The sequence below is a fragment of the Opisthocomus hoazin genome, chromosome W, assembly GCF_030867145.1.
Source record: "Opisthocomus hoazin isolate bOpiHoa1 chromosome W, bOpiHoa1.hap1, whole genome shotgun sequence".
In the NCBI taxonomy this organism is placed as follows: Eukaryota; Metazoa; Chordata; class Aves; order Opisthocomiformes; family Opisthocomidae; genus Opisthocomus; species Opisthocomus hoazin.
In genome coordinates this window covers 40,459,011-40,481,145 of record NC_134453.1, presented here as the reverse complement: position 1 = coordinate 40,481,145, position 22,135 = coordinate 40,459,011, and the positions used below count along the sequence as shown (strand labels likewise).

At 43.2% G+C, this 22,135-nt stretch overlaps 1 protein-coding gene across 8 annotated transcripts in view; it reads right to left on the bottom strand.

The window, feature by feature from the left end:
- Positions 1-21,303, bottom strand: part of LOC142365669 (soluble lamin-associated protein of 75 kDa-like) — a 65,486-nt gene extending 44,183 nt beyond the window's left edge. For 4 of the 8 annotated variants that reach the window (XM_075446704.1, XM_075446707.1, XM_075446711.1 and 1 more), the window contains exons 1-3: positions 21,213-21,301; positions 13,760-13,884; positions 13,387-13,436 (exon numbers count right to left, since the gene is read on the bottom strand). The gene's annotated coding sequence lies outside the window, so the exon portion shown is untranslated. Of the gene's footprint in view, positions 1-13,386; positions 13,437-13,759; positions 13,885-21,212 lie in introns of all 8 variants that reach the window. The other 4 variants (XM_075446706.1, XM_075446709.1, XM_075446705.1 and 1 more) reach the window with 3 other exon arrangements.
- Positions 21,304-22,135: the final 832 nt, after the last annotated feature.

The window sequence follows — 22,135 nt, the reverse complement described above, 5'->3', positions numbered from 1 at the left end:
GGGCAAAAAGAAAATTAACCTTTCTTAAAGCTGTTAAAATTCAGATTGGGAAAACAGTGGGTAACTCGCCAGTTTCTATATATGCCTGAATGTCCGTTGCCTTTGTTAGGATGAGATTTATTAAGCAAATTAGAGGCACAAATAAATTTTAAAAATGGGGAAAATTAATTATTGATACCAAAATCAAAAGCCATGGAGGCAAGAGTGTTTATGTTACAGGATTCTTTTAAGGAGGAACAAGTTCCAGAAGAGGTGGAAAACACAGTAATTCCCTTGGTTCGGACAAGTGAAGTGCCGGGACGGTCCAAATTGGCAGAACTGGTAAAAGTGACCTTAAAACCTGGATCCAAACTGGCAAGACAAAACCAATATCCTATTAAGTGGGAGGCTCGAAAAAGATTGGAGGAATATCGACTAGTCCAGGATTTCAGAGTGATAAATCAGATAGTTCAAGATATACACCCAGCAGTAGCCAATCCCTATACTTTAGTGACATCTTTGAAAGAGGAACGTAAATGGTTTACTGTACTAGATTTAAAGGATGCCTTCTTTTGCATACCTCTGGATACACAAAGTCAAAGCATATTTGCTTTTGAATGGGAGAACCCTGCCACAGGACGAAAGATGCAATTGACATGGACTGTACTTCCACAAGGATTCAAAAAAAGCCCCACAATATTTGGGAACCAGTTGGCAAAAGAATTAGAAATATGGAAGAAACAGAGACAGGGAAAGGCAACATTGTTGAACTTAAATAGGCATTGATGATGACCCCTGCCTTGGGTCTACCTGATCTAACCAAAACTTTTGAGCTGTTTGTCCATGAGAGGCAACATCTGGCCCTTGGAGTTCTGGCACAACGTCTGGGATCCTGGAAACGACCAGTAGGATACTTCTCTAAACAACTTCACAAATGTGAGTAAAGGATGGCCGGGATGTTTACGTGCTGTGGCAGCAACGGTATTGCTGATTCAGGAAGCTCGAAAATTGACTGTGGGCCAAAAGATGGTGTTATATGTACCACACATGGTGGCAACTGTTTTAGAACAGAAGGGGGGGTCATTGGCTATCCCCCAGCAGAATGCTGAAATATCAGGTTGTCTTGCTGGAGCAGGACGATGTGGAATTAAAAACCACAACTGTTGTAAATCCAGCAATGTTTTTGTCAACGGAAAGTCTGACAGAAAGTCTAGAACATGACTGCCTGCTAACTGTTGAACAAGTCTATTCCAGCAGATCGGACCTGAAAGATGAACCTCTGGAAAATCCTGATTTGGAGTTATTTACGGATGGGAGCAGCTTTGTGAAAGAAGGAAGATGAACGGCCGGATATGCTGTTGTCACCACCACCGAGGTACTGGAGTCAGGAACGCTGCCTGCAAATACCTCGGCACAAAAAGCAGAACTGGTGGCGTTAAAGCAAGCCTTGCGAATAGCAGAAGGAAAGAGGGTAAATATATGGACTGATTCCAAATATGCATTTGGTGTGATTCATGCTCATGGAGCCATCTGGAAAGAAAGAGGACTGCTCTCAGCCCGAGGATCACCGAAAAAACATAAAGAAGAAAATCTCCAGCTCCTCGAAGAGGTGCAGAAGCCAAAGGAAGTGGCGATAATGCATTGCAAGGCTCATCAATTTGGTCAGACAGCTATAAACATAGGTAATCGATTGGCAGACAAAACGGCAAAGGAGGCTGCAAAACGAGGTATCCTTGCACTAGTACCAGTAAAACAGATAAAAATCCCGAATCTGAAACCAAAATATAGTAAATTGGATGAGCAATTGGCGGAACAATTGAAAGCATCACAAAACACAGAAGGGTGGTGGGTAATGCCAGAAAAGCAGGTAATAGTAACCCCCAAGTTACGTTAGAAGTTGCGAAAGAAAAGCATGAGCAAACACATTGGGGTGTAGATGCTATGGTCTCGAGTTTAAAATCATCTCTAGGAATGACAGAAATAATTAAATCAATAGTAGCCAAGTGCCCAATTTGTTTCAAAAATAATCCCTTAAATCGGAGAAAGGCACCCTTAGGAGTTACAAAACAGGGTAACTCCCCAGGAGACTATTAGCAGGTTGATTTTTCTGAATTGCCCAGACAAAGTGAATTTAAGTATTTATTAGTATCGATTGATACATTCTCTGGATGGCCGGAAGCCTTTCCTTGTCGCACCAACAAAGCAAGAGAAGTGGTTAAAATATTGTTAAAAGAAATAATACCAAGGTTTGGAGTACCAATAGGCATGTCTTCTGATAGGGGACCACATTTTGTAGCAGAAATAGTTCAACAAGTAAGTAAAGTTTTAGGAACAAATTGGGATTTACATACCCCCTGGAGGCCGCAATCAAGTGGGAAAACTGAAAGAATGAACCAAACATTAAAAAGACAAATAAGGAAGATCTGTCAAGAAGTATCATTAAAATGGCCACAAGCCTTACCTTTAGCACTCCTGAGAATCAGAATCCAATCAAGATTTCAAGATGGTGTAAGTCCATATGAAATCTTGTATGGCAGATCTTATCAAAACTCCTCTAATCCCAGGGGACATGAGAATAGCAGGGGAAACAGATTTAAAAGTGTATTTGACTTCTTTTGGGAAAAACCCTTGAAGCACTGCAAAAATACATTGTGCTGACCAGATCGCTTGCTTTGGATACGCCTGTGCATCAGTATCAACCAGGTGATTTCGTGTAAATAAAGACTTGGAACTCTGAACCACTGCAGGAGAAGTGGAAAGGACCTTTTCAGGTACTGTTAACAACTTACACTGCGATCAAAGTAGAAGGAGTGGAACCGTGGATACACTATACTCGAGTGAAAAAGGCCCCTTCATGGAGAATCATCAGTAGAGATCCAGAGACTGCAAAACTAATTTTAAAGTATGTCTAAAAGAGGGGGCTATCATTGTAAAACCGGGAAAAAAAATGAATTCTGACCTGGAGACTGATGTTGATGGGAGCATTGTTTAAAGTATTAAAAGTGAAAACAAGAAGTAAGGATCCACTGTCAATAAAAGCAGAACAGTTAATATACTTCCCAAGAACTCTGGAAGAAAATTGGTTTGGCAAAATTTTCAGTGGATTGGGGTGGAATCTGAGTTCCTAAGTAAAATCCTTAATTAGTACTGGGCTACATTTGTTAGTTGTATTTTTAGTGATATTACTCATTTATTATTGTTTAAAAAGGTACTCACCAATAAAACAGCCTTCAATCGAATAATTACTCAGGCAGTAGCCAAAAGACAACATTTAAGTGATCTGGTCACAACGCTCCCACCATCATATAGTGGACAGTGGATAACTGAATTGTTGTAAAATCATTATTGACAGTAGAGTATTGAATTAGTGTATAACTAAAATATAATTTAATTTAGGATGGAAGTACTGAAAAGATGATTATTTCAAAACTTCCAAAGGGGGGAAATGTAACCAGGGTGATAGAATCAGTTAACCATAAACATGAACAATGCTGCTATGTTCCTGGTACAGCCCGACCCATCTGGACATTAGGTCTGGGAACAGAAGGTCTACTCTCTAGGTAACTATTAATGCTAACAATGGTAGGTAATTGTGTTTCTGTCAAGAGAAATGATGGAGTGTGTTTCTGTGAAACGGACTGAAGAAACTGACCGGGATTGCCAAGACTGCGAGCCTAGTAGGTAAAAGGTAATTCCGGCAGGGGGAGATCGCGACCACCCACTCACTGGCCCCCTACTCAAGTAATACCACCTACTCAAAAAGAAACAATAGGAGAGGGTAACTGAGTCTGCGCAACCATTTACGCAGGAAGCGAGAAAAGTTTACACCAATCGCCAAAGAGAATAATATGGAATATGTATGAATAAAATAAATATGTATATTTTTGATCTATATAAACTGCATGGAAAAGGTATGAGGTATGCACGTTTGGTGGAATTATCCCCCGTGCATCAAGCGCTGCAATAAAGAATGCCTGCCTTTTAACACTACATTGGTGTTACGAGGTTTTATCCCTGGATTTTCAGTGACATTTAGATGGTCCTTGTCTGCTCCCGCAGTGATCCGAGTGAGACAAGGAGTCCCTCCAGGAAATCCCGGAGGTACCGTAGGGAGAGTCCTGTTCTTAGCGGGTCCTGCAGCCGAGCAGAGTGGGTCCCATTTGGGGTGCCAGAAATGATGCCGTGAAAAGCCGGAATTGAAGACTCAATAGTCAGAAGACTATTAAGCAGGTATTCTTTATTACGGTGCCAGGCACACGGGGGATCTCTCCTCCAAACGTGTGCACCGAAGAGACACAGTTACTAGATATTTATGTTATGTTAACATACATATTAATTACATTTCCAAGAAATGCTTATCACAGTAATGGTTTTTCTGAGAACTCATTAGTATATGGTAATGTCTGTTGAACATGTTTGTTTGGCGTCTCTCTCGGTGATGGCGGGGTTTTCAGATTATCCTGCAGCCTCCTTATCTCTGTAGTTTGCATACCTGTTCTCCCAAGGCCCAGGCGCCTAAAGGGATTATTCAGGAGTCCCTTATCTTACAACCTTCCCAATTATTCACAAAGAACCAAGACTTGTTTTGGTTGTGCAATGATTCTGACCACCTAACGTGATAACATCCCCTACATGTTGCATTTGTTACATTCACAGTTATCACCACAAATTAAGCAAATAAAAATTAAACGGCCCAAAAGATAACAACAGGAAGAAGAAGTTCATTTATTTTTGAGACTTTGCACTGAAATCCATCTCTGAACAAACAGAAGCATTATTCAGAACTTCTCTCTACAACTGGCCAGTTTTTGTGCCTACCAGCTGGTTGTTTCCAAAAGCATTTCAACTATGAACAGGAGATGCTACAAGGTCGTTAAAAACAAAAGCTCACAACAGACTATAGACACTTTAAGGAGTGACAAGACAAAACTAAAGCACTGAAGACCAAACATAGTGGCAATAGCTCCTTGAAAGCTCTTGGATTCAAATTCTCCTTGTCAAAGCAGTGTCAGGTTAAGATGAACAAGAGCTCCTGGAGTCCACTGAGTGCTCTTCAGCTAAGGCTCTTCCAGGTCTATAGAACTATACACAAACCCATCAGCTCCTTTCAAGCTACAGCCCAAACTCTCACAAGCATGAGCTACCACAAGTTCATGAGTTCAATTTGTTCTGGAAGAACACTGGGATCTCTTTAGGTTAGAAAAGTCCCATTCCGATCTACAGCACAACATAAGTGTGTAGTCTATTACAAGCACCTTCATTTTGAAAGGCACAGTAACCTAGCAAAGACAAATCAAATGGCTGCCAATGGTAATAAATAATAATTTCCCTCATAAAAAACAGAACTGATTTATCAGTGTCTTTAAAAAAATAAAAATACAGATGGCTCCACATCTAGACAGTCTCTTGATTAATGCATGAGCGAGAAAAAAGGAGAGAGAAAACAGTTTTTCATTTTTCCTTAACAAGAACATTACACATTTTTCTCCACAGAAGCAGCAGGAACAGCACAAGTCCCTGCCATGAAGTCCGTCATGCCCCTTTTTTGTTGTTCTAAGCCTCCATGTGTCACACTGTAAAACTGTCAAGTCAAATCCTCGTCACGCACTGCAGGACCGTGCTCTGCTCATGGGGTACCACTCCAATTGGTTAGCTAACAGTCAAGCTGACTGAGCACATGTAACATAGCCTTAAGCAACCAAGCTCATCATGACCATTTGTACAAAAAACATATTAGAAGTGTGTGTGTGTTTGGAGGGAGGAAAATTAAGTTTATTTTTTTTTAAATGAGGCAAATTATGCTTTTCATGTTTTAACTGAAAGAAAAAAAAATCTTACATTCTTCATAAGCATATCATTTTACATAATGGGATTAAAGACTGTATGTAATAAACTCACATGAGCAACAGTTGCTTTAATGTGGAATTGTATCATTTTCCACCTTCTCAACATTATGCAAGCTACTATGCAAGAAATGGCACATCTTTTTTCACGAACAGCTACAGCACCAGAGGATAACAGAGATCAATTCAAGGAACACCAACAAAACCCATATTTAACAGGATGAGTGAATACATTCCTGTGCAACTGAGGCAGTTCCTTATTCACAAAATCTTCATTACTGTAAGCATTAAGATAGAAAAAAAAATAAATAGGAAATAAATGAACAAAGTTGGAAATTTATTTAATTACAAATTATAGCTGCAACCCCTATTTCATATTAAAAGTGCATGAAGGAGAGATGCAGCTTCAAGGCCACACAATCATTTCAGCAGGCTCTTAGAATCGAGAGATCTGGTTGCCCCCCTGCAGACCCTCAATACTGAGTGCCACGAAATAACAGAAATAACAGAAAGATAAGAAGCCAAAAGCGTTATTGTTTCTTACAGCATGGCTCAGGGCTTAAACACAGCTTGGGGTGCCTTCATCTTAGGGGAACTCAAGCCTAAGTAGTTAGGCTGCCAGCCAAGGATTTAAAGGCATCGGAATGAATTTCCAGCTCTAATATCGACTGTTGAGGAAATTATACCACCTGCCAGGAATTATACCACCATCAACACCCTTGGCCCATGTTGAGGGAATTACACCACCTGCAGGAATTATGCAGGGCTCAGCCCTAGGTTCCTGCTCGAAGAAGATGACTCACCAATCCACTGAGTAAATAAGTAGTTTATTTATCTGACATGAATCATAGAATCATAGGTTAGAAAAGACCTCTAAGATCATCAAGTCCAACCATCAACCCAACAACACCATGCCTACTAAACCATGTCCCGAAGTGCCATGTCTACATGTTTTTTGAACACCTCCAGGGATGGGGACTCAACCACCTCCCTGGGCAGCCTGTTCCAATGCCTGACCATTCTTTCAGTAAAGAAATTTTTCCTGATATCTAATCTAAACCTCCCCTGATGCAACTTGAGGCCATTGCCTCTCGTCCTATCGCTAGTTACCTGGGAGAAGAGACCAACACCTGCCTCACTACAACCTCCTTTCAGGTAGTTGTAGAGAGCAATAAGGTCCCCCCTCAGCCTCCTCTTCTCCAGACTAAACAGCCCCAGCTCCCTCAGCTGCTCCTCATAAGGCTTGTTCTCTAGACCCCTCACCAGCCTCATTGCCCTTCTTTGGACACACCCCAGCACCTCAATGTCTTTCTTGTAGTGAGGGGCCCAAAACTCAACACAGAGCAGCTTGAGATGGGTGCCTCCAAAGAGGGACCCCAAACAAATAAATCCCTGGACAATTATACTCTTACAATCTAAGTTCCCCATCCCTCACATGACAGTTCGGACCAACAGTAACATTAGGGTCTGGGGTCTTCCTGTTCTTCACTGGGTCCCTTCACTGTCCCTAAGGTGGGCCGTTTTTTCTCTTATCTCTAAGGTTGCTGTGTCAGCTGACGATTGTAGCGGCCTTCCTTGGTTCCTTATCTTCCAGCTCAAACCAGCTCTGGGGCCTTCTTTTACTTACCTAGGTAAAAGTTCAGCATATCTATGTGAAAGTTAACAGCTTGTGGCCTAAGGCTTCAGCAAATTTAGCTACTAATGCTAAACAAGTTCTATGTAAGTAGTATATCAAATCGCACAACACAGATATGTTACTTGATCTGCTTGAACTCCTCATCTATAAAATGGGAATAATCATTACCCCAGAGAGACCAGTATGAAAAATACTTTATCGAGATCATGAGATACTCAAACACAAATTGTATCAAAACTTTACAAGTACTGGAAGCAGACAATTGCTTACACAGCATGAATTAATTCCACAGGTCATTTTCCTTTAAAAATCACAAACAATCCACCAAGGACCTTTTAACATAACTGGCACAGATAAACATACACAGTATAATAAATATGTGCAAAACTAAATCAACAGCTACATAGCAGGCAATCCATCTTCAGACTTAAATTTGAGTTTAAAAATAAAGAAAAATAAATTTAAGTAGTTTTCATTAAAATTTGAAGTTATGAGAACAGACACCAGGATGCTCAAGCTATGACCTGCAGAATGTTTCTGCTAAACCAGAACAACTAATCCAGCCCCAGCCCTCATGACATACACAGCGGGTCCAGTCCTGTGATGAAGTACTGGCCTACTCTGACAAAAAATAAACTGTAGCAGTGCCTGACCTAAGGTTTAATCTATTTAAACAAGTGCTGAAGTACTGGATCACAGAATTCCTCAAGGACCACAATGCATTTCTTATGGTTCAAGGTGCATGATTCAAGTTCTGTCTTAAAATTACAATCCTACCATGATCTCCCAGACTACCTACACTTGGGGTAGCATTGTAAGAAGAGACTTAAATTACAAACTAAGTATATATCTCCATATATACCCTAGCTGCTGATGTTACAGAGAAAACCAAATTAAAATAATTTCCCTGAGTCAAATCTGTTTTTCTTGTGATGGTAATTGCTGAACGATCTCTCCCTACCCTTATCTCGACCCATGAGCCTTTCCATTATATTTTTCTCTCCCCTGTCCAGCTAAGGATGAGAAGTGATAGAACAGCTTGATGGGCACCTGGCACCCAGCCAGGGTTAACCCACCACAATCCTTTTTGGCACCCAATGTAGTAGTTCCAAAAGACTAAACTGTCACCAAACTGTACTAATACAAAACTAGATACTCTTATTAAGAGTATAAGCAACAACATTAAAGAGTGCTTTTAATTAAACAGCAGTCATATTTGCAGAAACATGATCTCTTAACAACTACAAAATTCTATGGCTTTAATGAAAACAGAAGTCTTACCAGCTATCAAAACTGAGGTGGCAGAGTAGTATTAGGAAAATATATCATGCAACATCACACTGAAACCCACCTTAGGTAAGTAAGGTTTTAAGCATATGCCTGATTAAGCACCTATGTGACACCACTGGTGTTCTGCTCAAGTGATTAAAATTAGTAATTTGATTAGGTAGCCTATTTAATCAAAAACGAAGTTCTTTGTTATACAAACTACTAACCTGTTATTTACATTTTCCTACACAGTCTCATGCTTTAATGAGATTATAATTTGGTTTCTTGAAGAGCACTTTCTTCGATAGAGAGATTTGGAAAATTAATACACACAAGTGTTTCCTACAAGGAAAGCGTGACGGAAATTTACTAAATTAAAATTCTGTGTTTGAGACAACTCAAAATAGCCACAGTTAATAAATCTGAAAAATTAGGTTTTCTTAAACAAAATTTTCATGCTTTCCCTTTCAGCTTCTCAGATTTGAAGTGAATATATCCATTCAGATTTGAAGTGAATATATCCAACACAAAATGAAATCAATTTCAGGTGTATCTGAAAATAATTAACATCTAAAAGACAGAAAGATAGGACTAAGGCAGATTTTTACTTCCTGGATCCTCCTCTCTGACATATATCTGATCTCTCCTGTGCTCAGTACTCACTCTTTCTAATCTCCCCCTTTCCTCTATCTCTCCTTCACTACACAATACAAACCTGATTAGTAACATCAAACACCACATAGATAGCCAATGACCTACCTTTCTTCTCTGGTCGCTAATCTTTCTCCCTTGCATGCCTCAGCAGTTTAGAGCTGCTGTTTTGCAGTTCTCCAGCTCCCCCGTCAGCTCCCTCAAATTTTGCTCCTGCACTTCATATGTCACAGCATCTGCTCTTAAAGATTAACAGCCTTCCTATAGCTCAGCACTTGTAGCCCACACTCAGCCTCCCACACAGCCAGCCACTCTGCTCTTGCCCCTGCTCATCTTCCACAACTCTGCGTCCCCAGGTTCATCTCCTGCTTCTCCAGGCGCCTCTTCAACAAGTCCATAAGATATACCTCCTCTCTAATTTTCTGCAATTTTATTTGCCACTTGCTATCAGAAGACCATCTCCTACTCCCACTTGGCACCCATGTTCCTTGCCAACTTGTTCAGTTTTCAAACCTTCTTACTCCCTCTAACATTATCCCTCCAGTTTCGAAGGGTGACCTCATAAACATACCTACTGATTTCAGAGACAACAGTAAAGAAAGCTCTTCTCTTGACCATACTTACAAAAACCCCACCAAATATGGTTAGACAGCTGGTAGACTATCAAACCTAACATAACTAACTTAACACTGTGGTGAGACTAGTATTGCAGTAACCCTATGTACGCATTTGCATCTATTTTTAAAATACTTGGTTGCGCTGTCTTCTCCCCTATCCCCACAACTGGGACAGAATTCAAAGCTGCACAGATTAGGTCAGCTAATTGCAGACACATGTTAGCACAGTCTAATGAGTTACTGTTCATCAGCCAAACATCAACTCTCTTTATGAGTGCTTTGAGAATATTCCACACGCAAATTCAAATACGATGCTGACCATGGTTACTAATGGTGAGCAGCAGGTCATTAAGCTTTGCAATCATACCCTCCATACCTAAGGAGCTATTGAAACAGTTGCCTGAGCTACAACTGTGCCACATAAAATCTGTGGATGTCATAGCTTTCAGCAGAGGAGCTGTAGGAAATTCAAGTGAAAAGTAGTATTCCAGCTATTGTTGCCTTCTTAAAGTTATGTGTAGGTTTTTTGTTGCTTTTGTTTTAATTTTAAAGTCATTTGCAGTAGATCTATAATTGAGAAAGCAATAATTGCCTTGTTTCCATGGATTATTCAAATGAAAATGCAGAAAGGGCAGGCAGAAATTAACACAGACTCTTCCCAGGAGTAGGAGTAAGTCACAGAAGTGAAGCAGAATGTGTTGACCATGGCTGGCCATCAGGTGCCCACCAAGCCACTCTATCACTCCCCCTCCTCAACTGAACAGGGGAGAGGAAATATGATGAAAGGCTTGTGGGTTGAGATAAGGACAGGGAGATCACTCAGCAGTTACCGACATAGGCAAAAAAGAGACTTGTCTTGGGAAAATTAATATAATGTATGACCAATCAAATCAGAGCAGGATAATGAGAAATAAAACCAAATCTTAAAAACACCTACCCCCCACCCCTCCCTTCTTCCCAGGCTCAACTTCACTCCCAATTTTCTCTACCTCCTCCCCCAACAGCAGCACAGGGGGATGGGGAATGGGGGCCGCAATCAGTTCATTACACGTTGTCTCTTCCGTTCCTTCCTCCTAACACTCTTTCCCTGCTCCAGTGTGGGGTCCCTCCCACAGGAGACAGTCCTCCACTAACTTCTCCAATGTGGGTCCTTCCCATGGGCCGCAGTTCTTCATGAACTGCCCCAGCGTGGGTCCTTTCCACGGGGTGCAGTCCTTCAGGAACAGGCTGCTCCAGCGTGGGTCCCCCACGGAGTCACAAGTCCTGCCAGCAAACCTGCTCCAGTGTGGGCTCCTCTCTCCATGGGTTCACAGGTCCTAGCAGGAGCCTGCTCCAGGGTGGGCCTACCACAGGGTCACAGCCTCCTCCGGGAGCATTCATCTGCTCCAGCATGGGGTCCTCCATAGGTTGCAGAGTGGATATTTGCTCCACCGTGGGCCTCCATGGACTGCAGGGGACAGCCTGTCTCAACATTGTCTTCACCAGGGGCTGCAGGGGAATCTCTGCTCTGGTGCCTGGAGCACCTCCTCCCCCTCCTTCTTCACTGACCTTGGTGTCTGCAGAGTTGTTTTTCTCACACAGTCTCACTCTTCTCTTCCAGCTGCTGTTGCGCAGAGTTTTCTTCCCCTTCTTCAATATGTTATCACAGAGGCACTACCACCTCATCACTGATTGGCTCAACTTTGGCCAGTGGCGGGTCCATCTTGGAGCCGGCTGGGATTGGCTCTATCGGACATGGGGGAAGCTTCTAGCAGCTTCTCACAGAAGCTAACCCTGTAGCACCCTGCTACCAAAACCTTGCCATGCAAACTGTTATGGGTGTGCGTGGCAAGGTTTTGGTAGCAGGGGTAGCTATAGGGGTGGCTTCTGTGAGAAGCTGCTAGAAGCTTCCCCCATGTCCGATAAAGCCATTGCTAGCCGGCTGTAAGACGGACCCACCACTGGCAAAGGCCAAGCCAATCAGCGATGGTGGTAGCGCATCTGGGATAACATATTTAAGAAGGGGAAGAAAAAAAACTGCGGTGAAACAGCAGTTGAGAGAGAGGAGTGAGACTGTTGAGAAAGAAACAACTCTGCAGACACCAAGGTCAGTGAAGAAGGTGGGAGAAGGTGCTCGAGACACCGGAGCAGAGTCTTCCCTTGCAGCTTGTGATGAAGACCATGGTGAGGCAGGCTGTCCTCCTGCAGCCCATGGAGGTCCACAGTGGAGCAGATATGCACCTGTAGCCCATGGAAGGGACCCCACACTGGAGCAGGTGGATGCCTGAAGGAAGCTGTGACCCCGTGGGGTGCCCGCGCTAGAGCAGGCTCCTGCCAGGACCTGCAAACCCATGGAGAGAGGAGCACACACTGGAGCAGGTTTGCTGGCAGGACTTGTGACCCCGTGGGGGACCCACGCTGGAGCAGCCTGTTCCTGAAGGACTGCACCCCGTGGAAAGGACCCACGCTGGAGAAGTTCATGTAGAACTGTCTCCCGTGAGAGGGATCTCATGCTGGAGCCGGGGAAGAGTGTGAGTCCTCCCCCTGAGGAGGAAGGAGCGGCAGAGACAATGTGCGATGAACTGACTGTAACCCCCATTCCCCATCCCCCTGCGCCGCTCGGGGGGAGGAGGTAGAGAAACGGGATTGATGTTGAGCCCGGGAAGAAGGGAGGGGTGGGAGGAAGGTGTTTTTAAGTTTTGGGTTTTATTTCTCATTATCCTATTCTGATTTGATTGGTGATATATTAAACTCCCTTTTCTCCCCAAGTTCAGTCTGTTTTGTCCCTGATGGTAATTGGTGAGTGATCTCTCCCTGTCCTCACCTTGACCCTCGAGCCTTTCATCATATTTCCTCTCCCCTGTCCAGTTGAGGAGGGGGAGTGATAGAGTGGTTTTGGTGGGCACCTGGCATTTATCCAGGCCAAACCTAAACAAAACCCAATACGCAAGGATAGCAGACAAACAACAGTTCCCTGGAACAACAGATCCCTGTCAGTCAACCCTAAAACTTACTTGCAGATCAGCAAGCACACAGAACTGAGAATTTTCAGAATCTGACTATATGGCCCTATGACCCATTTACCATAGCTTGAGGATCAGAATCTGGAAGTCAGCACTACAGTAAGTACAACATATTTGGAGCAGTAAGAATTTAAACCTTACCACAGATTAAGAACTGCATTTCTTCCAGAAAAGGAACATGCAGATATCTGTAACCATTATTACAATTATCTTCAGAAGATGACAGATGGTTAAAAATATGGCATTGAGTAATAGCAAATTCTGAATTTTAACTGCTATTTTCACTCAATGTTCTACAGTAGCAAATTCTTTCAGCTGCATGCAACTAAAAGCTTGACAGTGTAAAACAAAATTATGAACTTCACAGGCAATGCAGTTTGTGGACTTACCAAAACTGGATGGGATCAAAGAACACCAGGAGAGCTAAGGACACAGATAACTAGAAAGACAAGGTAAAGAAAGTTAGAAAGACAAGGTAAAGAAAGTTCTTTCTTAAGAGAAAGATAGGGTGAAAGTCAGATGACAAGAATACCACAGACATTAGGAACAATATTCAAAGCAAGTAATCAGGGCTTTCAGATACCATGCTTGGGCCACAGACATGATGAGCAAGTCATTATTGAGCATCAATCTGAGCCCAGTCATTTTGTGAAGAGATATTTCAAGCTACCATCACAGGTGACAGATAACATTCTCACAAATACAAGTGTAGGTGCAAGCATTTTCATATGTCCATGCAAAACAGCACCAATGCTTCCTCACCTTTACAAAGGCCACACAAACTATTCCAACTCCAATCCAGCTCACAGCTGGATTCAGTCTTCCTCATCCCATCTTCAGAAGGATGGAAAAAAAGGCACATATGAACTAGAAATAAACTCCATCCTCTGAAAAATAAGCATTCAAGAAATGCAAATTCAAACCTAACATCAATATGACTAAGAAGCTAGCAAAGATTCAGGCATCTTGTAGGCTGTTCCAGCTAGAAGAAAAAAAAAATAAGTAACAAGGTCTGGTATTTCTTGTTTATCTGAAAGTCCTGTTCTCAGAACAAAGGAAGAATAAAACATCAAAAGAATATTTAATTGTTCAGAGCCCTCAAGAATCTCTTCAGACATCAATTGACTTACATCTGTCCTGGTTTAGCCTGGCTGGGTGCCAGGTGCCCACCACAGCCGCTCTATCACTCCCCCTCCTCAGCTGGATAGGGGAGAAAAAATACAATGAAAGGCTCATGGGTCGAGATAAGGCCAAGGAGATCACCCACCAATTACCATCACAGGCAAAACAGACTTAACCCAGGGAAATTAGTTTAATTTATTACCAATTAAATCAGAGTAGGATAATGAGAAATAAACCCAGAACTTAAAAACACCTTCCTCCACATCCCTCCCTTCTTCTCAGGCTCAACTTTACTCCTGAATTCTCTACCTCCTCCCACCAGCGGCACAGGGGGACAGGGAATGGGGGTTACAGTCAGTTCATCACACATTGTCTCTGCCGCTCATTCCTCCTCACACTCTTCCCCTGCTCCACCATGGACCTCCATGGGCTGCAGGGGGACAGCCTGCCTCACCATGGTCTTCACCAGGGGCTGTAGGGGAATCTCTGCTCCAGTGCCTGGAGCACCTCCTCCCCCTCCTCCACTGAACTTGGTGTCTGCAGAGTTGTTTCTCTCACATAGTCTCACTGCTCTCTTCCTATTTCAAATGTTGCTACAGAGATTTTTTTTTTTTTTTCCTTCATAAATATGTTATCACAGAGGCTCTACCGCCGTCACTGATTGGCTCGGCCTTGGCCAGCAGTGGGTCTGTCTTAGAGCCAGCTTGCATTGGCTCTATCAGACATAGGGGAAACTTCTAGCAGCTTGTCACAGAAGCCACCCCTGTAGCCCCCCTGCTACCAATACCTTGCCATGCAAACCCAGTACAGATCTCTCTTCTCTAAGCTTTCTAATGGGACCACAGAAACAGGCAGCATCTCAGGGCACAGTCTTCCCCAAAATCAATCACTTCTCCCTGCTGTCCATACCTATTGCCATCAAAAGCAATATTTAGCAAACTCCTCAGCAGATAGAGCACATTCCTGAGCAGCTCTTTGTTTGCCTTTACTTTCATCAGTCTCGTACTTACAGATGGTTCATTTTTGTTCCCCACAATTCTCTGGGTATAACCACTGCTGCTTTAGTTCAATTTATCACAGCTTCATTATAAAAAAACATTCGTTAACTTGCATTCACTAGCTATCAGTGAACATGTTACCACAGGACTGAAGTTCTATCTCTGAGAACATTAGCAAGAATGTCTCTAAGAGCGGAAAGGAACTCAAATATAAGCTCCCCCGTGTTGTCATCCTGTCTTTATCTCCATCATCAACCATCCTGACATCCATCCAAGAACTTCTTGGATGCTAACATTCTGTGATTCTGTGATTCTTTGAATATGCTGCATTTCCCCTGCTTCGCACTGTAATAGATGTTTGTGTGCTTCAAACTTCTAAGCTATACCTCTTAGCACTCAGGCTATCCTGTCCTGATGTACTTGAATTTTTGAAAGAATGCCTTAAAATCTTCGATAACTATTTTTCTCTAGAAATACAGATGATACTTGCTTGTTAGGCGTGGGTTTAGAACAAAGATAAGCAAGTTAATCATACCTCTGAACACATCACAGAATGGTAGGGGTTGGAAGGGACCTCTGTGGGTCATCTAGTCCAACCCCCCTGCCGAAGCAGGATCACCTACGGCAGACTGCACAGGACCTTGTCCAGGCGGATCTTGAATACCTCCAGAGAAGGAGACTCCACAACCTCCCTGGGCAGCCTGTTCCAGTGCTCCGTCACCCTCAGAGGGAAGAAGTTCTTCCTCAGGTTCAGATGGAACTTCCTGTGCTTCAGTTTGTGCCCATTGTCCCTTGTCCTGTCACTGGGCACCACTGAAAAGAGTCTGGCCCCATCCTCCTGACACCCACCCTTCAGATATTTATAAACATTTATTAGGTCCCCTCTCTCCTTCAGGCTAAACAAGCCCAGCTCCCTCAGCCTTTCCTCATAGGAGAGATGCTCCAGTCCCCTCACCATCCTCGTAGCCCTCCGCTGGACTCTCTCCAGTAGCTCCTCATCTTTCTTGAAGTGGGGAGCCCAGAACTGGACAGAGTACTCCAGATGAGGCCTCACCAGGGCAGTGTAGAGGGGAAGGAGAACCTCCCTCGACCTGCTGGCCACACTCTTCTTGATGCACCCCCAGGATCCCATTGGCCTTCTTGGCAGCCAGGGCACACTGCTGGCTCATGGTCAACCTGTCATCCACCAGGACTCCCAGTTCCCTCTCTGCAGAGCTGCTTCCCAGCAGATCAGCCCTGAGCCTGTACTGATGCATGGGGTTGTTCCTCCCCAGGTGCAGGACCCTGCACTTTCCTTTGTTGAAAATTACCATACCATACTGTATAAATTACTGGAACAGTATCAGCACTGCTAACTCATGATATTAATCCTAAATTAGTGTTTCAGCTTTAAGCCTCTGTTGCAGAAATCAGGTTGTTACCTCCTGCTTCTTCAGAAAACTCATTTCTGCAGCTTCAGAGTAAAGGTTGACACCATAAACTCTCAATGCTACAGTATCAAAAGAAATAAATACTCCAACATTTTAAAATCCTTTTAGTTGTCTGTGCTGCACTGTAATATCATTTACACTGTTATTTTTAACATCCCCAACTATTTTATTATTATCAACTCACAAATCATTCAAATTCCCCAAAATGATGAATTTTCCTGGTTAATTCTACAACAGCTGTGAGAAATGCTATTCAAGCTAGGAAACCTTTATATTTGCAGGATTTTCTACCTGCAAAAGAGCTATTTTCACATTTTTACATCTGGTGTATGAGAAGTATAAAATCAGTTGTGGTTAATGCAGCATTCCATACCATTTGAATTTCATCTATATTCAGTGCTTGGGAAAGGCCAGTGCAGCAGCAGGCTCACAACCACCCTTATGCTATAATTTCTGAATGAGGTATATTCTTCTAGCACTGCCTCAGGGGCTACTGATTCAAAGGGGACCACACCTTTACTAATTATTCTTCCTCTTCAGTGATTCCACAGAATTGAAGAAACCTGTTTAACCATCCTTATTTACATGTTTTGATGAAGCCTAGAAGAAAGGGTAACAGTAAATTCAATTCACCCTGGCCCATAAACAATCTCTAACCATAAGCAGAAGAGAGACACTGCCACTATGAATATACAGGTCCCCCATTCTACAGTAATAATAAAATCATAGGGTAGTATTTTACTACAAAAATAAAGTACAGGACCAAGAGAGGAACAACCCATATTTGAAAACAAATAAAAAATATAAAATGCTATTTTTTTAATAGCTGTACAACAAACAGTTCAGTATACAGCTCAGACAAATCCATCTTGCTAGATCTGCAACTCAAGGAATCATTTAAATATATACAGATATATCATTTAGAACATTGGTAGATTTTTTCAGTTAACTTTGAAAAAAAAAAAAAAAAAAAAAAGAGATGTATTAGTCCTGACTATTCTCACTAATTTCAGTGAAATTTTGGGGAAGATTTGAAAGCTCATTACTCTTTTGAGGGAGGATCCTTTTACATATTTTAGGAAGATATTTTAAAGCTTCTTTGAAATCTCAGGCTCACTGGAGAACACCAACTAAATTTATAATGACTAAATAAATACATGCTGTCACACCCCATTGTTCAAAACAAAAAAGTCAGAAATAGCAAACAAAACTGCAGGAAACCAGAGAGGAGCTATCAAGACACTGCATATGCCATTTCAGTCATATTTAAAATAATGCAGTAGTGGAAACACATTAAAGCAGGCTTTTCCACTCAGGATTGTTTAATCCATACTGAAACAGCCAGAATCAGAAGTTTTGGAGGAAGGTTGAATTTTGCTTGATTATTTAAAAAAAAAACCCACAACACATTTCTATTGTATGAAAAAGGTTTTTTGTTTGTTTGTTTTTAAATAGTTTACGAAATGACTATCCAGTAGTCATTCACTGATGAAAACAGTTCCAAGGAAAAGCATGCACCTATACCAGGCGAGCTGCCCCAAACTTAACATTTCACAGATCAAAGGACGACTAAAGATTTCTGGAATGTATAGTTAATTCAATTTGATGACTAGGTTACAACCATGTGGGGCTGGAGGAAGGTATTTATCTGTGAGGAGATGAGAAGCTAGTAATTTGAATACAGAAATATTTAAGGAATAGAAATGTGAAAGTAAGCATAAGTACACTTCACTTCAGCTCTAATAGTACTATTTGTATTTGAAGTTGTCCTGGTTTTGGCTGGGATAGAGTTAATTTTCCTCCCAATAGCTGCTGTGTTTTGGATTGAGTAGGAGAAGAATGATGATAACACTGATGTTTTCAGTTGTTACTATGAAATCAAGGATGTTTTTTCCAGTTTCTCTTATTCAGCTAATGAGCAGGTGTGCATGAGCTGGAAGAGAACATAGCCAGGCAGCTAGCCCAAGCTGGCCAATGGAAATATTCCATACCATAGACATCATGCTCAGTTTATGAATGGGGGTTGGCTTGGGGGGCAGGAATCTTTTCTTTCTAATTTCCATGAGTTCGAATCCTCTCTTGTCTGGGAGTTTGAACTTTTCTGGGAGTTCGGTCTTTTTTGGGAGTTTTGCAAAATTTGCAAAATCCATGAGTTCAGGGTTCTGCGATCGCTGCTTGGGGACTGACTGCGAATTGGTCATCAGGTGGTGAGACAACTGTACTGTATATAGCTTATTTTGCATATTCATTATTATCAGTAGTAGTATTTCCTTTGTATTAAACTGTCTTTATCTCAACCCATGAGTTGTACCTTTTGTCCATTTCTCCTCTCCATCCCGCGGGGGGGGAAGGGGAGGGGAGGGGTGAGCGAAAAACTGTCTAGTGCTTAGTTGCCAGCTGCCAGGTTAAACTACAACAGAAGTTTATAAATGCAATTGGTAACACCTTTAAATTATTACTACTACTTGATATCCATTGATTGGTACGAGATATTGATAAACCAAACCTTATTATACCTAAGAACACAGGCAAGTAAAGGGCTCTTCTACTCTGATGAGTTTCTCTAATACCACTGAATTCCATGTTCTTCTCTTAGTGATTTCGTATCAAACATTTCCATTTTTCACATTTAAAAATATAAACAAAAGCATTATTAAATGTCAGCCTTAACACTGAAGTAAACTCCATCTTTCACTGGCAAAGATTCTGCACTGTAATAGGTGTGCAATAACAACTATTTAAACCAACCTGCATAGATAGGATGTTTGGATAAGTAAGGAGAGTTTTAAGTTTGTTATGAGTTGTGTTATTTTTGCAATACTAATAAGAGTAAAAAAAAAATACACCTATTTATTACTATTAAATTGAAGAGACATCTATCTTAATATGCATACAGAAGAAATTAAGAGTATTTTACAAGTCATTTATCAGAGTAATGCCTCTTTGTAAAGGAGCTATGTTATGAAACACTCCAAAAAGACTTGGTACTGTATGTCTTGATCATGCATTGCTGGAGATAGTTCATTGGAAAAGTACAGTAGAATCCCATTTTAATTACTCATATTCCACAACAATAAAGAAAGGCACTGTAAAACATTTGCTTATGCACAGAGCAGATGCTAAGTAAGATCATATTGGGGAAAGGGGAATGGGGAAACAATTTAAACACCAGTCTGCTATATCAGAGTCCCCAGCAGCTTTTCATTCACAAAAGTGTTGAAATTGAGATGATCACGGAGGTTAATAACACCTGAATTTAAACTTTTATAGTATAAACATCTCTCTGCCCTGATGTTTTCTTACTAGCCACCATTAAGAAGTGTGAAGTTCTTCAATATTTAAATCAAGCAGAGGTCAAATAAACAACAAGAAGGGTGCTGGTGTGGTTAAGGAAACAGAGAAGATGCATTCAGTTCCCATAGGAAGTTTTAAGCAGAGGAGAGACCACAATCACTCTGATCTGCAGCAATCTTTTATAGGTCCTCCAGTGAAGCAGCACTGATTTTATACTGATCACACTGCCACAATACTTATTCCCCTTCAACATTAATATGCATCTAAAATGAGTAACTTAGTATATCTTGTCTTCCATTAATGCTAGTAAAACCTTTTGCTCTAGCTCCCAAAGTAACCCACTTTCTCAGGCTGGATTTAATGCATCATAAGCAGGATAGCAATGTTACATCAATGGATATCTTAGACAAAATGCTTCCCCTTGTTTTAAGGGGGAAGAATCAACCCTACCTCAAAATAAAATTTTTAAAAACCCACACAACATACAGGAAAACAGGAAAGTGTGTGTATGTGAGACTGTATGTGTCAATGTGTATTTTCACACATATGCACACACAGAGCCAGCTTTTGTGGAAGGCATCTATTAGAGCACTGCAATTTTTATTTTCATATATATGCATAAAGATATATGTATATATAATATCTTATATATGTGTGTGGCTATAATATGTAAATTGCAATGCTACAATAGATGTCTCCACAAAAAGATTACTGGCCCTACCCAATACGGAGTGGCCTGGGCCAAAACGTGGCCGTTTTCCTGAAAAATCACACAAAACCTGGCACCACGCAAGCCCTGGCCCGCACCCCCTGGTTCCGCGCCGGGCGGAGGCCAGGCGAGGCGAGGGACGGCGGGCCCAGCCGAGGGGAGACCGGGCCGGGCCGGGCCGCCCTCCGCCGCGGGACGGCCTGGCTGGCCCCACTGCCCACCCGAGCCCTGACAAAGCTGCATCTGCTCCCCTCTGCGGCCTCGGCAGCCCCCACGACGACGGGCTCAGCACAGCCACGCCAGCCTGTCCTGCGATGGCCGCAGAGGGAGGCGGAGGCCGGGCGCTGTCCCCAGGGAGGGAGCACGGCACCCGCAGGAGGTGGCGGCGGGGGTGCAGGCAGACACCTGGCACCAGGACCTGCTGCGGCGGCGGGCCCGGACGGGAGGCCGCGGGGCAGTGGCCGCTCCGGCCCGCCCACCTGCCTCCCGGTGGGCAGCACGCCTCGCGCCCATCGGCGCGGCGGGCCCGGACCTGCCTCCCTTACCCCGGCCGCAACAGGCGGCCACCGGGTCCTTCCACTCGCCTAGCCAGGCCCGGCTGCGCTGCGCGGAGAAGTGGGACGCTCCGGTAGGTTACCCCTCACATCACCGCCGCGCCTCACCTCAGCCGGCCAGGCAGCCTCCCGCGGCGCAGGGACGAGGAGGAGGAGGCGGAGGAGGAGGCCGGGCTCCGTGGCAGCGTTCACGGCGCTCCCCGGCTCACCTCCGGCTTCCCCCAGTCCTGCTGCCCGGCGCCTGATATCATCTCCCCCGGCGGCCTCCCCTCCCGCCCCTCGCTGCTGACGTACTCCCGCTGCTACACCTCGAGCCACCGCCCCTCGCCCCGCACACCCCGACATGCGGCTGCCGGGGTCCCCGTGCCAATCCCGCCCCCCCCCCTCCCCCCCCCGACATGGGGGCTCCTGTGGTGAAAATTAACCCTGTCCTGACTGAACCCAGGACATTATCCACCCCTTATTCTATACTATCTACGTCATGCCCAGGTCCCCCATTTTTCAGTTAATCAACACCACTTCTCCTGTCTTTAATATATACACACATATATCACTCCCTTAGTTGATGGATCATCACTCTAGAGTGTCCGTTGAGCTCATTTAATCCATGACTTTGGGCTCCATCTGTCGTAACAGACTTTCAGGGCAGGAGAGGTGAATGTGTGGTGATGGCCGGTCACTTGCTGCATCCGGAGGTCACGGCTGATGTATCTGGTGCGGACTAAGCCCACAGTCTGCGCACTGCAGATGTGGATCTTGAAGTTGCTGGGTGCCAGCTGTTGAAGCCAGGTCCAGTCCCATCACCGCTGTGCTCTGCTAGGTTTCCTCAAAGTCTGTCCTCCATTAGTCTGGGTGATTCTTACTGTGATACTATTGATATAACATATAACAACTATAGTAGTGATAACAGACAGTGACAGGGTTATTTAGCAATTAAAATGATACAATTCATTTTATTGACTATTCTCACCCAAAATCAAATCCCCATGAGGTACACATCGGACTTCCCCATCCTTCCGCATTACCCGCCA